The following is a 16009-nucleotide window of genomic DNA, read 5'->3' on the forward strand; positions in this document are numbered from 1 at the left end:
ACATCTCAGAGACCCTGCTCTAAGGACGTTGGTCAGCCTTCAGTTGCCTCGCATCTGCACCCCTTCCCATGTTTGAATTCTGAATCTTGGTGGGAAGCAGAGCCCAGTTCCCACTAGAGAAGCTGATAGGCCCTGGCCGGTTGGCTCAGGGGTAGAGCGTCGGCATGGCGTGTGGGGGACCCGGGTTCTATTCCCGGCCAGGGCACATGGGAGGGGCGCCCATTTGCTTCTCCACCCCTCCCCCCTTCTTCCTCTCTGTCTCTCTCTTCCCCTCCCGCAGCCAGGGCTCCATTGGAGCAGGGATGGCCCGGGTGCTGGGGATGGCTCCTTGGCCTCTGCCCCAGGCGCTGGAGTGGCTCTGGTTGCGGCGGGGGGCGGGGCGTCACCCCCTGGTGGGCAGAGCGTCGCCCCTGGTGGGCGTGCCAGGTGGGTCCTGGTCGGGGGCATGCAGGAGTCTGTCTGGCTGTCTCTCCCCGTTTCCAGCCTTGGAGGAATGCGGAAAAAAAAAAAAAGAGAAGCTGATAATGCTGAGACTTTATTTCTACGCACCCCTCCTGGTTTAGGCAATCGGGTGCACCCTCCCAAATTCTAAATCTGAGGCTGCAAAATGGTACAAGAAGGGGGGGCAGTGGAGAATTAATTCTGGTGGTGCCAGTAGTGGTGTGAATAGAATGGCTCTAGGGCCCAGTGTTCAGTGTGTGCGTTTTAGGAGGAAAGGCTCCCGCGTTCTCACTGGAGTGAGTCAGCGACCTGACTTTTATGTAGTCCTATCTGCACACCTTTCTTTATCCTCCAAGTCTGGTTCTCCAGCCTTCCTGGCAAAACTCTGAGCCAGCTAACATTTTTATCATATAGTCCTTAAATTAGCCACTTGGCCTCCATTTTTACAATTAAGACCCATCACAATGATTATGAGCTAAGAAAGCCTGCATTCTAATGAGAGATGCTCAACCCATTAGCAATCTCTTTGCTGCATTAAAACAGAAGAAAGACATTGCTTGATATCCATTCAGCTGGCAAAGACCTGGAAAATGGATGATGTCAAGTATGGGTCGGAGTGTGGCTCAGAGTGACAATAGCTGTGAGGATGCTGGCTCTGCCCTTTTTCTTTTTTCTGTCTACTTTGGTCCTATTCATTCTCCCATCTGGACCCACCCAACAGAAACAAAGGCTGTGGCTGGGAGGTGTGTGCCCTACTGTTTGCCCTTGCCACAAATTATCTCACCTTAATCGTAAGTGTTCACTGTGATGAGCAGCATAGCTCATAATAAATGATCAATAAACATTAGCTATAAATATATATATGTTTTCTTCTTTTCCAAGTGAGAGGAGGGAAGATAGAGAGACAGAGTCCCCTATGTGCCCCAACTGGGATCTACCCAGAAACCCCCATCTAGGGCCATGCTCGCAACTGAGCTATTTTTAGTGCCTAAGGAACCATCCTCAGTGCCTGGGGCTGATGCACTTGAACCAACTGAGCGATGGCTGCAGGAGAGGAAAAGAAGAGAGAAGAAAGGGGAGGGGAAGAAGTGGAGAAGCAGATGTTCGCTTCTCGTGTGTGCCCTGAGAATTGAACTCAGGACATCCACACGCCGGGCTGATGCTCTACCACTGAGCAACCCAACCAGGATGAATATTTTTTCTTGCTTTTGCAAGATTACACACACATACTCAGAAAAAAAATTTAGTAGTATAAAAGGCTAGATAAAGACAAAACACTGTTAACATTTTTGGGAGTATTTCTTCACCCAACATCCAGAGGGGTTCTTCAGAAATGTGAAGCAGATTACAGCACACTCTGCTCATCTTACTCCGGATGTCACTCTACATCCTGACACGGCCACAGGCCCCACACACGCTGGGCCCTGCTGACTGCCCTGACCTTATTCCCATGACTCTCCCCCCACTCAGTCCCCTTGCAGTCACTCTGACCTCCCTGATCTCCTCCGACACACTAGGGCTCCTCTTGGGTTTGCTATCCCTTGCCTGGATGCCTGCAACTGTCTCACACCTCACACTCTTCTTTCTTGCAGGTCTCTGCTCAAACACCACCTCCTCTAAGAGGCCTTCTTCTGCCTCTCTTTTTGCCCTGACTCTGCTTTTCGAGACTCTGTCTTCCTTCTTCATGCCAACCTAGCCCCTGGGTTGATGTTTTGTATCTATTTCTCAGTCTATTGCCTGTCTTGCCTCAGTGGAACATTCGCTCTGTGCAGCAAGGCCAGCTCACCGCTGATTGCCCAGCCCCAGTGAGTGCTGGCCCATGGGGGCTGCTCTGCAAGTCCCCACTGAGTGAATGTGCAGGTTCATGTCCCCTCTCTTACAACGCACTTGTCTTACACTTTGCTTTTTTTCCTTGAACAATACATCTCGGAGTTTGATCTATGTAGACCTGCCTTATTCTTTGTAACTGATGTATAGTATTTCTACTGTTGGGTACCCCATAGTTTTTATTTAACCAAACCCTTTACTGTTTGGTTAACACCTTGTTTATACCTTATATAAATACGTTGTTTATTATCACAGAACAAACAGAAGACTCAGTGATAATAAACATTCTCCATTATGAACATGTGAAATTATGTCTGTACAATAAACTCATAGAGGTCAACTTTTTGGGTCAGATGGTAAAAGATCTTTAATTTTGAGATATCATCCAATTACACCTCCAGCAAAGTGTTCTAAGTAACAGGGACAGAGAGAAAGGAGTAAGAGATGAGGCCAGAGAGTGAGGGGGACAGGAAACTGATACAGTGGAACCATAAGCCACTGTAGGACTGTGACTTTGATGAGATACGGAGAGACAATGGGATTTTGAGTAGGGGAAGGATATGCCCTACTTGTGTTCTAAAAGATCCTTCTGACAGATTGGAGGGGGCGACAAAAGAAGCTGGTGGGCTGGATAGATCGGTGAGTAGTCCAGGTGAGAGATGGTGAGGATAGCCTAGACAGGAGTGGTAGCAGCAGATGGAGTGAGAAGTGGTTGGATTTGGGGTACAATTTAAAGATTTGCTGATAGAATAAATTACAGAGAAAGAGAAGAGTCAAAGATGTCTCTCAGATTTGGGGCTGGAACAAAGAAAGGATAGGGAAGCAAAGTCTGTCACTTGGGATCCACTCCTGAGATGCTGGAAGCGAGGGCCTGGAGAGGCAGCAGCTGGTGGAGAGGAGGCATCTGGACAATCTCAATTTCCTAAGAGGGAAGGTTTCCTGATCTTAGATTGTTTGTGTGCTTTCAAAGGGGTACAGCTCAACTTCAGCCGACCCAGCTACAGAGCGAAGGAGAGCAGCGACGACCTCAACCCCGGATATCCGGGTAGGCCCCATGCTTCCTTTCCCTTTGCTTTCCCTGCCAGTGTGTGCTGCTGGATGTATTGCTGGACAGCTCTGTTCCCTATCATTTTGAAGTGTTTCCTAGTCATCCCAATTCTAGTATCCCCATATCTGTTGTTGCTGGATGCTGAAGAAGACAGTGGTGCTTCTGTGTTGTCAAGATGTCAGGAGAGCTCTGAGCGAGAAAGGGGCTGTTAGATGCTGGCTAGCTGCAGCAGCTTCTCGGGACATACCAAAGACTAGGGGACAAAGATAAGATCAACAGACGAGATAGCTATCATTTGAGGTCAACCAACTCCAGACGAAAGTCAGCCCTCCCAGGCTGACTCCTGTGTTCTCTGGTCCACCGGGGTTAAGCGGTCTAACCTGTCTTCTACCCAGCCACATCGATTTCCTTTCTGGTCCTGCAGCACAGTGAGCTTTTTCCTTCCACAGGGCTTTGGTGCTTGCTGCTCCCTTCTCCTGGAATGTTCTTCGAGTGGCTTGCTCCTTATCAGTTCAGATGTCTCTTGTCAGCCCAGGCCTTTGACATCTCTCTCTTTAAAAAAGTCCATGTCAGCCTCTCTCTAGATTTCCCTCTTTGCTCCCTCACTTCACTTAAAATTACCTGGTTGGTTTGTTTACTTGTTTACTATCTGTCTTGTCCATTCATGGGCCCAGAGTAAGGGCTCAGGGCATTTGATGAATGGGAAGCAGAGTGATGGTGAAAGCACTGTGGAGAGGAAGTACACATGCATAACTGGTGCAAATCAATCTGAATCTTGACTTAGTTGAGTTAGACTTGAGATGTTGTACTGCCCGCTCCCATGATGCAGCTGTGTGTGAGGTCAGGGCAGCCTTACCAACTTAGTCTGAATTCCCCTCTCTACCCTGGTGACCCTAGGACATCAGCACCAAAGATATCCCTTTACTGGAAACTTGGATGACAGAATGAGGATAAAAGAGAGAAGGCAACAAGCATAGGTTCTGACCTACTCTTTTTTTTTTAATTTATTTTTATTTTTATTTATTCATTTTAGAGAGGAGAGACAGAGAGAGACAGAGAGGAGAGAGAGACAGGGGGGAGGAGCTGGAAGCATCAACTCCCGTATGTGCCTTGACCAGGCAAGCCCAGGGTTTCGAACCGGCGACCTCAGCATTTCCAGGTCGACGCTTTATCCACTGCGCCACCACAGGTCAGGCCTGACCTACTCTTTGCTTGTATCATCAGGTAGCGAGCTCTGACAGGTACATTCAACTTCCATCTTTTCACTCTCCGTATTCAAGTGCCTACTATATGCAAGGGACTATGCTAGATTTTTTTTTCTAAACTTCAAAAACGTTACTGCCGGAAGAGCTGCTCTTACCTAGACTCAACACTAGCACCCCATGAGAAGGGGTGGGTCACCCCAGGAAGCACTGCCATTTTCCAGGATGAAAGGGGACTGATGGAGAGACTTCTGAAGTTCTAGAAATTGCCCATGTCTCTGGCACTTGCTAGAAGAGAGGGTTCTGCAGCTCTGTTCCTGACCTGGGAGTCAGTTCTGCAGGTCGTGCATGGTGATGGACAAAAGAGGCTGCTTCCTTAGCATTTTAAGATAAAGAAAGCGGCCTTGTCCAGGAATCTTTGCCTTTCCAGTAAGTTTTTGTTCTTCAATCAAATGCAGGCAGAAAAAAGACATAAATTAATTTAGTAAAGGACAAAAGATTATTATGTTGCTTTTGTCTCATGTATATCAAGCATCAAAATCACTTCCTGAGTGCCCGTTTTAGAATAGGCACTGCGTAAGTCAGGGAGGGCCAGACTGCGGGAATGGGCAGAGACCACTTGGGTACAACCTCCACATGAGTGGAGGTGGAGAGTGATGAGCAAAGTGAATAAAGGTTGTTTCTTCTGGAGAAATTGGACTGAGGGTCACTCTTCCTGGGTCAGGGGCAAGAGCAGGAGCCTCTGTTAGCAATGTCAAGCAGCCAGTGGCAAGACATTCACATTTCCCGTGTAGAGACAGAGCATCCTCTGTGTCCATATCTTCACGTGTCTGCCTCGAGGCACAACAAGGGAGCAATAAGGATCCTACACCGGTTGATGAGAGACCAACAGTGAGAAGTTAGGAGCCTTGAGAGAAAAGATAGGGGAAGAACAAGAGAAGGAAGAGCAGCGGGAACAAGTAGATGCATTTGCAAAATTGTTTGAAATCCTTGTCCATGGAAAGGAGACAGAACAAATTACTTGGCATGCAGAAGGAGGAAGAAGCACCCCCCACTCACAAAAAAACAGTTGTGATCTAGATTCTGGGAGAACTAAGTTTGGTGGGCACAGAAGTTGGAGGGAAACCCAAAGGGTCAAGTATCTTTGTAAAGAGCTCAGCTATTGACCTTCCTCTTTTTGAACACTTGACTCTTCCGAGTATAAAAACCTATTGATTGTGGAAGAAAAAGAGGTGGTCCAGTTGGACAAGGTTCCACTTGCTTTTGAAACCTGATTTACTTGAAAAGCCATCTGTCTGCCTCCTGGAAGAGAGAAGCCACTGGACTTTGCTTGTGCTCAGGGAAGAGGCCATTGGAATCATGACCCTAGAAAGAGCTGGGGTAGAAGGAATGCATCTAGATAAACTTAGAAAGAGGGGGCAGAGTATGGGGATTACTCTCAGGGAGGGGAGGGAAGAGGTCATGGAAAGGGGAAGGGGCAAGGACAAGGCGCTGGAGAGATGTTGCTGGGGAGGGCTGAGCAGGAGAGAGCTGGAGGAAAACAGAAGGTGAGCTCAGTTCCAACTGGATGGGAAATGCCTATTCCCCCTCATCCTCTACGAGACTCTCCAGTTCGGGAAGGAGCTGCACATATGGGCACCAGTCCTTTGTTACCAGTAGCAGGTTAACTACTCAAGGTTTCATTTTAAATATCTATGATACTAATGACAAGTTAGAGAAGATTAAAGGTGACTCTTGATTGACATAAATATCATGTATAAACGCTTTCTTCAGGGAAAATGAAAGGATGAACCTGCAGGCAGCATATTGAGAATTGTGGTAGTTCTGGTGAAGTCACTGGTTGTATGTGGGGCAGAATGAGAACACGCTGATGCTGAGAGGACTTAAGAGTGACTTTCCCGTGGTCACGGGGCTGATGTGCAGCATGACCAGGACTGGAATCCTTGGCCCAAGTCAAGCCCCTTCTGTTACCACACCCAACCCTGCAGCTTTTCTTTGAATGGCTCAGCGTGATAGCAAGAAACTAAGCATCTGGGATTCAATTTAAGCTTAACTTTTTTCCTCAGGTTTAATCAAGTTCCTGTTTTTAGAAGTAAAGGTGAGAAAGTTGTGTTTAAGCCCAATGTCTTTATTTTATTGATCTGAGAGAGAGAAAAAGAGAAATATCGATCTGTTGTTCCATTGATTATGCATTCATTGGTTGATTCTTGTATGTGCCCTGACCAGGGATTGAACCTGCAACCTTAGTGTCCTGGGGTGACACTCTAACCAACTGAGCTAACCGGCCAGGGCTTCAAGCTCAATGTGTTAAGGTAAGAAAAGAAAAAGAAAAGATGAAAAAAAATAAAGTAAGAAAAAAGCCACAGCCCTGGCCGGTTGGCTCAGCGGTAGAGCGTCGGCCTAGCGTACAGAGGACCCGGGTTCGATTCCCGGCCAGGGCACACAGGAGAAGCGCCCATTTGCTTCTCCACCCCTCCGCCGCGCCTTCCTCTCTGTCTCTCTCTTCCCCTCCCGCAGCCAAGGCTCCATTGGAGCAAAGATGGCCCGGGCGCTGGGGATGGCTCTGTGGCTTCTGCCTCAGGCGCTAGAGTGGCTCTGGTCGCAACATGGCGACGCCCAGGATGGGCATAGCATCGCCCCCTGGTGGGCAGAGCATCGCCCCTGGTGGGCGTGCCGGGTGGATCCCGGTCGGGCGCATGCGGGAGTCTGTCTGACTGTCTCTCCCTGTTTCCAGCTTCAGAAAAATTAAAAAAAAAAAAAAAAAGCCACAATGGGTGGTGAACACACAATATAATGTATCCCTGAAACCTATATAATTTTATTAACCAATGTTACCCCAATAAAATAACTAATTAACTAGTTAATTAATTGATTATTTTTAAAAGCCACAACCAGGCTGAGTAGAATTTGGAGAAACTCAGAGACAGTCTCAGGCTTCCTCTCTCTTTGTGATGAAGCAACTTGTTTCTTTCCTCTCAATCTACACAGCCATTCATTTACTGTTAGATATTTGTTGAGCACCTCCTATGTGTCAGGCACAGTTCTGGTGCTAGGGACACAATGGTGAACAAGACAGATGATGTCACTGCCCTCACAAAGTGCCCTTCCCAGCGGGGACTTGAAGATCTCAATACTTTTTCTGTAAGAGCTTCTGAAACATCAGAATTCTTAAGAGACTAATTCTCTCTCTCTCAGGTAGAAATGGAGATGAGGAAGATACTAAAGTACCCTGGTTGGTTGGGAAGCAAGTAAGACCTCTCTCTCCGTGACACACAGGAAGCAAAACAGTACTCAATTTGAAGGGTTAGCAATACTCACTGTGTGAAGCAGGCAGAGGAGATACAATGAAGCTACAAATGGATTCCCCTTGATTTGGGACTGGGAAGCCCATGGTCAAAGAGGACCCATCTTTTCTCTCTTCAGGAAGGATATCCCAAGTCCCCCAAATATGGGGTTTCTTTGTCTACATCATATCTTTCTCATCAGTCTCCCTGCCAACCCCCTGGCCCTGCAGGCCTTTGTGGACCAAGTCTGCCAGCCCCACCCTGCACCCACCCACATCCTCCCACTGAGACTGATGCTGGCAGACCTCCGGTGCTGCTGCCCTTCAAGATCATTGAGGCTGCATATGATTTCTTCTGGCCTTTGTGGGACATACTCTGATTCCTCACCGGCTGTGGTTCTGGTGGGCATCAGCATTGGGTATTGCCTGGGAGTGACTTCCCCCGTGTAGTACAAGCTGTCCCGCCAGCCCATGTATGAAGTTTTTGCCACTTGGGTCTACTGGATTTTGTCCTTTGGACACTGCGGCATTGTGATCATTGTCCAATATTTACCAACTAACAATGTGATGAGTGATACCAAAGGCCTCCCTGTCTGCTATGAGAACTTCACTAAGAGAAGTTGGACGTGGTCTTGCTGTGTGGCTGGAGCTGTGTCCCATCCCCTTCTTCATCCCCATGATGGTCACCATTTCCTGCTACTGCCGCTTTGTGCATAGCATGTTCTTCCAGCCCCTACTGGGGACGGGGAAGAGCTAGAGAGCTGTGGGGATGGCCACTGTGACCCTCTGCAATTTCTTGGTCTGTTTAGGGCCCTACAATATGTCTCATGTGGTTGGATTCTTCCAGAGAAGAAGTCAAAACTGGCAGGTGTGTACAGTGCAGTTCAGTGCTTGCATTGATCCCCTGATTTCCTATTCTTCCTCCTCAGCTGTCCACAAAGCCTTTGATAAAAGGCTACAGAGGCTACTGAGATTGGGTGCCTTACGGTCAGCGGTCAGCATGCTGGAGGGTAAGAGTTGGGGAATCGGCTGCAGAGAGAGGAAATGGGAGCTTAAGTATGGCCAATGTCAGCTTCACAGGAGACTAGATTTGCCAGTTTGTTACTTCCTTGCAGAGGAAGGCTCAAGAGGGGAACAATGAAGCAGAACTGGGGTGAGTTTTCCTGTGCCTAGTTTAAGAAGCAAAGAAGAGCAGTGAGTATCTCAAACTCCTCGTCCATTTAGAGGAGTGTTTTTGACTTGTTCTCCAGAGCTTACATTTGCTTCATGGTAAACCACGAGCCCTGTTATCTTAGAATATCTCAGTCTTGGAATTCTTTATCTCCCACACTCGGTATCTATAAGATGGTAGGGTTCACTTATCTACTATAGAGTTTTTTGCTGTATCCTTGGCCCTGATTTTTTTGGGGTAGGGGATGTGGTTCCATGTGCTGGGTCTGAACATCTAGCAAAGGCAAGAGTCCGGAGGGCCAGACAGAATCCTGCATGTCAGCCCAGAGGTCCAGCACCCCAATCAAAGCAATTGCTGGCTCAGGCCTATAATACATACAAGAAAATAAAATTCTTCTCTCCTGAGAGAAGAATCAGTGCTAGTGTAAAGAAACTTGAGTCAGATACTTTTTAGTAGTTACATCTTATTTTCAATCCCAACATCCTGTATTTGTGTCTTCTTTTTGCCTTGATCTGCTTTGCCAGAAGTCTGCTAATTTGTCAATTCAGAAACACGAGATCTCCTCTGGCATTTATTTTTATTTTCTATTTTATTCATATCTAATTTTGTTTTATTGTTTCCTTCCTTATACTTCATTGAGTCTTTTCAGTTGTTCTGTTTCTAACCTTTTAATTTTTTTTTTATAATTCAGTGAGAGGAGGGGAGGCAGACAGACCTGACTGAGATCCATCTGGCAAGCCCACTAGAAGGCGATGCTCTGCCTATCTGGGGCATTGCTCCATTGCTCAGCAACCTAGCTCTTCTTAGCGACTGAGGCGGAGGCCGTGGACCCATCCTCAGTGCCTGGAACCAACTCATTCCAATTGAACCATGGCTGCAGCAGGAGAGAAAGAGAGAGAGAAAGAGAGAGAGAGAGAGAGAGAGAGAGAGAAAAGAGAAGAAGAACAGGAGGGGTGGAGAAGCAGATGGGCACTTCTCCTGTGTGCCCTGACCAGGAATTGAACCCTGGGACATTCACAAGCCAGGCCAATGCTCTACCACTGAGCAAACCAGCCAGGGCCCCTTTTCTAACTTTTTAAAGTTGGATGCTCATTAATATTTTTGCCCTTTTGCTAATATAAACATGTAAGGCTATAAATTTCTCATTAAGAGCAGTTTTAGTGGGATGCTACAAGTTTTGATTTGAAGAATTCTCATTATTTTGAGTTCTAAATCGGCTCTAATTTCCATATAATTTTTTTCTTTGACTCAAGTTTAGAGATGTTTCTTCATTTTCAAACATATGAATTTTTTCCCTTGATCCTTTTGTTACTCATTTCTAACTAGATTGCACTGTGGTCAGAGAATATTGTTCAAATGGTATCGATTCTTTAACATTTGTTGAAAGTTACTTTTTGACCTGGAATATAGTGTGCCAGGTGTGATAAGAATATGAATTCTGCCTGACCAGGTGGTGGTGCAGTGAATAGAGCATCTGACTGGGATGCAGAAGACCCAGGTTCGAGACCCCGAGGTTGCTAGCTTGAGCGCAGTCTCGTCTGGTTTGAGCAAAACTCACCAGCTTGGACCCAAGGTCGCTGGCTCGAGCAAGGGGTTACTCAGTCTGCTGAAGGCCCACGATCAAGGCATGGGCAATCCTTGAGAGGGCAATCAATGAACAACTAAGGTGTTGCAATGCACAATGAAAAGCTAATGATTGGTGCTTCTCACTTCTCCGTTCCTGTCTGTCTGTCCCTATCTATCCCTCTCTCTGTCTCTAAAAAAAAAAAAAAAGAAAGAAAGAAAAGAATATGAATTCTGCTATTGTTGGGTGTCATGTTCTCTTAGATCAAATTTGTTAATTTGTGATGTTCAAATCTTTATAACCTTAAGTTATTTTGTCTATTTGATCTTTTAGTTACATGAGAGATGTGATAGATGCCTTTCTATGATGGCGAACTTATTTATTTCTCCTTGTACTTCTGTCTTCCTAATGAATCAAAAAAAATTTTTTTTAGGTGAGAGGAGGGGAGATAGTGAGGCATATTTCCACATGCAACCCGACTGGAATCCACCCAACAATCCCATCTGGGGCCAGTGCTTGAGTACCGAGCTGTTTTTAGCACCTGAGGCTGATGCTTGGACCACCTGAGCTATCCTCAGTGCCAGAGGCCATGCTTGAACCAATTGAGCCACTGGCTGTGGGAGGGGAAGAGGGAAAGAAGGAAGAGTGGAAGGAGGAGAGAAGTAGATGGTTGCTTTTGTGTGCTCTGACCTGGAATTGAACCTGGAACATTCATACATTGGGCCGATGCTCTATCCACTGAGCCACTGACCAGGACCCAAACTTTTTATTATTTCTTTTGCCCAAAATCTATTTTGTGGCCCTGGCCAGTTGGCCAGTTTTCAAAGTGTGGTCTGAAGAGTGCAACGGGGTCCAGATCCTTTGAGGGATCTGTAAGGTCAAAATTATTTTCATAATGATACTAAGATGCTAATTGCTTTTTTCACTCTCATTCTCTTGTAAATGAATGTGCAGTGGAGTTTCTCAGAGGCTACCTGCCATGAAATCATGACAGGTATCTGACTAAATTCAGAGCAGATATGAGAGCACATATTTGCTTTCTATTAAGCTGGACATTAAAGAGATCTGCAAAAATGCAAACCAATGCCACTCTTCTCAACAGTTTTTTGAAAATTTAGTTATTTTCATGAAAATATGTTACTTATATTAACATGCCATGATTTTATGATTATTATTATTTTAAAATAAACTACTACACATTTAAAATTTTTTCTATTTTACTTTCTAATATAATAACTGCCAATAGCTATAACCTAGATAAATATTTTTAAAAAAGACCTGACCTGTGGTGGCGCAGTGGATAAAGCATCGACCTGGAAATGCTGAGGCCACTGGTTCAAAACCCTGGGCTTGCCTGGTCAAGGCACATATGGGAGTTGATGCTTCCAGCTCCTCCTCCCCTTCTCTCTCTCTGTCTCCCCTCTCTAAAATGAATAAATAAAAAAAAATTTTTTAAAACTCCTTGGGATATGCATTAAGTTTTAAGAGTATAAAGAGGCCTTCGTGCGGAGGACCCGGGTTCGATTCCCGGCCAGGGCACACAGGAGAAGCGCCCATTTGCTTCTCCACCCCTCCGCCGCGCCTTCCTCTCTGTCTCTCTCTTCCCCTCCCGCAGCCAAGGCTCCATTGGAGCAAAGATGGCCCGGGCGCTGGGGATGGCTCCTTGGCCTCTGCCCCAGGCGCTAGAGTGGCTCTGGTCGCAACATGGCGACGCCCCGGAGGGGCAGAGCATCGCCCCCTGGTGGGCAGAGCGTCGCCCCTGGTGGGCGTGCCGGGTGGATCCCGGTCGGACGCATGCGGGAGTCTGTCTGACTGTCTCTCCCTGTTTCCAGCTTCAGAAAAATGAAAAAAAAAAAAAAGAGTATAAAGAGGCCTTAAAATCAACAAGTTTGTGAGTTGTCAATCTAGTGAAGTGATAAACTGCTTATTCTGCTGAATGCAATTGCGTATACTATACAAAACATTTTGTTAGCTGGTGTATAAGCATTTAATGATTGCAAATTTATATATTTTGTGATTTAAAGTCTGCCTAATCTAATGCAAAACTTTTTGATATATTAAACATGGGACATAAAAACCAGAACTATTCTGCCATGAGATAACGAGTAACAAAACTGATTTAGAAAGACAGGGCTCAGTATGTTCATTGCTATGCTAGTCAGGATTCTTTTTCAAAGATTCTTTGAGCTGGAGTTTTTCTTCTTGTTCTATGGGGCAGGAATATTTCATCTACATTTAGGTGGTAGTATGTTGATCTAAAATATAGGTAGGGTTTCTGATCTTAGAAATTGTATAAACTGGAGGAGAGGAAAGCCCAACTAATTATATTTGCCCTATATCATCCTGAAAAAACCCCCCCACAAAACTGTACATTTGATTCTTATCAGCAAAGATTAAAAAAAGCTTGTCAGGGCAAAAGTTATGAATATACTTTGTGTGTTTTATTGTGGACGGGGAGCTTCACAAAGCCCCAATTTTGTTGTTAGGGTACTCGATAACATCTAGTTCATAGAACCTCCTAGTTCAATGCAATGACTGTTACATCTGCCGGTAAATAAATGGTTCCTGGAGCATTGTGTTAAGGGGGGGGAAGGAAGACTTTCCTCAGCTCCCTCTGGTTTTCAGGTGAATGGTGGGGAGGGTGAGCTACCACCGGGAAGGGACTCTGATGTGAACTCAGGTCAGCTGGATCATGTAAGCTTCCGTGGGATCTTCCTCTTTAAGATACCACACCCTTAACAAGCACTTCACAGTCATTGAATACATATTTTTTTGACAAGTCGCCAATTGTCTGCAGTTGTGTTACATTAGACAAGTATTATTTGGCAAAGGTAATATTATATTAAACACGCATTTTCAATCCATCTACTCCATCCTATTTGCAAAATCCTGCTCTGAGACTCTAACCAGCTCATTTGGCAGAGGCTCTGCCCCACCCTCACTCTAGCGGAGAGCTAATGGGTTACGGGAAGTCTACTGAAAGCCTGGCTCTGGCGTTTACGGCACACTCCCACGAGGGAACCCCACAACTGGGGCAGGGTGCAGAGTGCTGAGAGGGAAGCAGGGAATGCAGAACTGATTGGCGGACTTGAAGGTTATAGTTTTATCACAATGTGCACTGCAGTCCCTTTTCAAAAAGGAGCCAGCAAACAGAGATGGACATTTGTTGCTTTGGCCTTCTTGACAGCATTCTGCCTGCCCCCTCTGTGATGTGTTGGTGGAGCTGACCTCACTCCCCACCTCGTGCTTCAGGGGTGGCTGTGTGACCCAGAATCAGGACCATCACCTAGTTCCCCTCTGACCACAGTGATGGTTCACATGTGTGCATGTGACTTTATCTAGGCCAAGGAATGCTAGCCCAGTCCTTCTCTTTTAACCATTTAGGAGAAAGAACCTCTGTTCTACTGAACGGAACCTGAAGTGAATGCTGGCCTTTGCTTTGGGGGCCATTTTAAGGAGAGAGGCTGAAGTCAATTTGAAGGAAGGCAGAACAGCAAACCACCAAGTCCAGGAATAGGATGTCCCTTCAAAGCAGATATATTCTGGGCCTTTCTGGTCTGAAACCCAAAAATTCTCCCTCTTTTAGCTTAAGCCTGTTTGAATTGGGTTTTTAGTCCCTTGCAACCAAAAGATAGGTCATTTCACAAGCTATCACAGTTGCAGCAAGTCTTACTGGATTAAAAATTTAAGTATGGAAACTTAGAAACACAAAAAATATGGCATACCCATTATGCAGAAAGGATGCTTACTAACAGTCATAATTCTTCAGATTTTTATTTTTATTTTATTGAATTTATTGGGCTTACATTGGTTTGCAAAACCACACAGGTTTCAAGTGTGCAACTCAACAAAACCTCGTCTGCACACTGCATTGTGTGCCCATAGTCCCAAGCAAAGTCTCTTTCATCCCCATTTCCTCCCCCCTGTGCTGACCTCCACCTAGCCCAGCCCCTGTGCCCTCTGGCTGTCACCACACGGATGTCTGTGTCTATGTGTTATGTATATATGATTCTGGCTAATCCCTTCACCTTCCACCCCCTCCACACCTCCAGGGCCCCTCTTCCACCTCTCTGACAGCTGTCAGTCTGTTCCTTGTGTCGATGCCTCTGTTTCTATTCTGTTCATCAGTTGATTTTGTTCATTGGGTTCCACATGTAAGTGGAATCATATGGGACTTGTTTTTCTCTGACTCGCTTATTTCACTCAAACGTGATCATCTCCAGGTCCATGTATGCTGTCGTTTCTTCATATTTTAAAGTTGATGTTCTACCTCACTGGATTTCCTCTCTTCTTTGCCAGAGGCCACATTATTTTGGAATTTAAGTTTGTCTTGTGTCTTGTCCATGAATTTACTTTGTGCTTAAATCCATAAACACTGTTGATTGCTTCTTGGCCTTTTGGCTAAGATCAAGTGTAGCATAAACACTGTTGAGTATTCTTTTGTGTTTTCCACTGTCCTTAAACGTCATATGGAGCAAGTCATTCTGTAACTGGCTCTTTTCCACCCAACATTATCTTTGATAGCTACCCTCTGATATTTATCCCTGAAGCTTACAGATTTCATACATTTCTTTTGTCTGCTGAATAATATTCACATGTATTCTTAAGCCATTTTATTTTGTCTTATCTTACAGTTTATCAACATTTAGATAATCTCCTATTTTTTCCCCAACATAACAATGCAGCTTGAACATCCTTGTGCAGGTCTTTCTGATGCCCGTGTGGAAAAGCTCCTCCCAGGGGAAGTGCTGGCTGGCATGGCATATACATTTCCAGCAGAAGCTGTCAAATTGCTCTCCAAAGTGACAGCATAAGTCCAGCTTTCTCCCAACTCTGGCCCCGTAGCCAACACAAGATGACAAATGGGAGGGAACAGGCTAGGCGTGCACTACCTCCTAGCAGGAAAAAGAGTTCAAATGTGGCCTGAGAGCCCCAACATAAGCCAGCAGATTGATGCACATGGACTGTGGTGGAACACAGCGGGGCAGATGACCTCTCCGGGACTCTAGGGTAAACGAGTGGTCCATCTCCCCGTTTCTTACCTTTCTTAACCAAACCCATATTGTCATGAGCATTCAAGAAAAGCATAAAGGTACAATAGTACAATTAGATACAACACAGAGAGGTTTGCCCCCCCCCCCCATTGTTGTTTATATAGAACTGCATTCATGCTGGGGAGAAACAGTGACTGCAAGGCTAGAAACCCTCGGTCTGGAGGCGAGCACTGACTGACAATGGAGTGAAGAGAAAATAAGATGCCTGGATCCTGAGGGGGCATCTGGGAAGCTGGGGGTCAAGCATCCTGGTTCACAGGGATGAGAATGGAGTCTCTTTTGACTCTGGGCCATATACCATGGGTCAAAATGAGACATAGTTCTTATGGAGAGAGAAAGCATCATCTGTCACATTATCATGTGGCTTCCATGGCAACTGAAGACAACTTGGATCTACACAGTTCAAGCAAAGAAGAAGT

General features: G+C 45.8%; 1 pseudogene; it reads left to right on the top strand.

The window, feature by feature from the left end:
• The first annotated feature begins 7966 nt into the window (after positions 1–7966).
• Positions 7967–14127, top strand: LOC136313612 (free fatty acid receptor 2-like; annotated as a pseudogene).
• Positions 14128–16009: the final 1882 nt, after the last annotated feature.

The sequence above is a fragment of the Saccopteryx bilineata genome, chromosome 9 (genome assembly GCF_036850765.1).
Source record: "Saccopteryx bilineata isolate mSacBil1 chromosome 9, mSacBil1_pri_phased_curated, whole genome shotgun sequence".
Classification (NCBI taxonomy): domain Eukaryota; kingdom Metazoa; phylum Chordata; class Mammalia; order Chiroptera; family Emballonuridae; genus Saccopteryx; species Saccopteryx bilineata.